The sequence below is a fragment of the Parasteatoda tepidariorum genome, chromosome 3 (genome assembly GCF_043381705.1).
Source record: "Parasteatoda tepidariorum isolate YZ-2023 chromosome 3, CAS_Ptep_4.0, whole genome shotgun sequence".
Classification (NCBI taxonomy): Eukaryota; Metazoa; Arthropoda; class Arachnida; order Araneae; family Theridiidae; genus Parasteatoda; species Parasteatoda tepidariorum.
In genome coordinates, this window is record NC_092206.1 from 23,682,193 (window position 1) to 23,683,800 (window position 1,608).

The following is a 1,608-nucleotide window of genomic DNA, read 5'->3' on the forward strand; positions in this document are numbered from 1 at the left end:
AAAAAAATTTTTTGAGTGCTCCTCACACTATTGTATTAATATATTTTGCTTTGGCTTTATTGATACAATATCAGATAGCACTCTGTTTTGCGGATATAATCGTGTGGGCTGATGAAAAGATTATATCTTTTTTTTCCGGTTTTTTTAAATAAAATTTCATCCTTTTCTTTTCTTTCTTTTTTCTTAAACTGTTGTTTGTTATTTTTTTACTTATTATTTCCCCCCTCTTTTTTTTTCATATGTCTATAATTTTTCTTTGTTTTATCTTCATTTTGAACTTATCTAATGAGTTCTGTTTACTTGCAGCTTAAACGCACGCAATAAATGAAACTTATTGTTTTTCTTAACTTTAATATATATATATATATATATATATATATACATACAGAGAGAGCTTTCTTATATTGTATTACTATTGGCTATAGTAATATAATATTAAATAACACTCTAATTTACGTATATAATCGCGTGAGTTAACAATGAGATAATGTATTTTCATTATTTTGCTTTCTGGATTTCAGTTCTTCTTTTTAATTGTTTTAATATTTTAAAAAATGCATCAATTTTTTTAATAATTTTTATTTTTTTAAAAATATATATATATCTTTTCTTGTTTTCCTTGTATTTTTATCGTATTTAATCTGTTATATGTAATTGCAACTTATGCGCAGTTAATTAAAATTTATTTTCTTCTTAATTTTCTTTGCGAGTACCTCTCCTTTTATTAATTCGTTTCTATCTCTTTATTATTTTCCACATATACGTTGAAAACAGCAACATATACATATATCTACATATATGGCTGAGCATTCGCAGAAGTTAGTGAGCGTGCTAACTCATATGAGAAAATTTCTAGCTTTAGATATTTTTTATTACATTCAGTACCATTTCGATGCAGCAAACAAGAATACAGTTTAACAAATGTGGTACATCATCTCCGAGCACAACAACATAGTGAATTGACATAGGGAAATGACATCTGCTGGTCTGGTCTTGTTGGTTGGCCGGGGTACCTGAGGCCGGAACGGCCCTTTACCCCTTCATCATGAGATGGAGTCCTTGAGGTGTTTCCTTCTGGTGGTGAAAATCTAAAATTGTAAGTAGAAAATTAGTAATGAGCAAATTGCTCATGATACATTTTGTAAATACATATATGGAAAATACAATAAAATACAAGAACATAAAATATAGTAAAATACTACATAAAAATATTGATAAGATAAATAACTAGTAAAAGTTTAACTTCTAATGAGAAGTTTGTCCAAATATTGTATGACCCTAGTACAAAATATGCTCTTTCTTCTCATCCATTTCATTCTCACTAACCATATAGGTTCATTCATTCTATCTCTTATTGCCCCTATAAGCAAATCATAATGATTTTGTCAACGCATCACACTCTTTTTCCAAGTAGGATTTGTCATATATATTGTAGTGCCAATTATACATAGTATAGATGTATCGAATTTTTAAGCCAATGTAAAATTTCTTACCTCTACAAAGAAGAGAATAACAAATCACTTCAGCAGTGCAGCAAGAACGACACTTTAAAACCCTCTTGTTACACTCAATTTGCGCTTTTGTTTTCATCTTTTGTTTTCATATTTT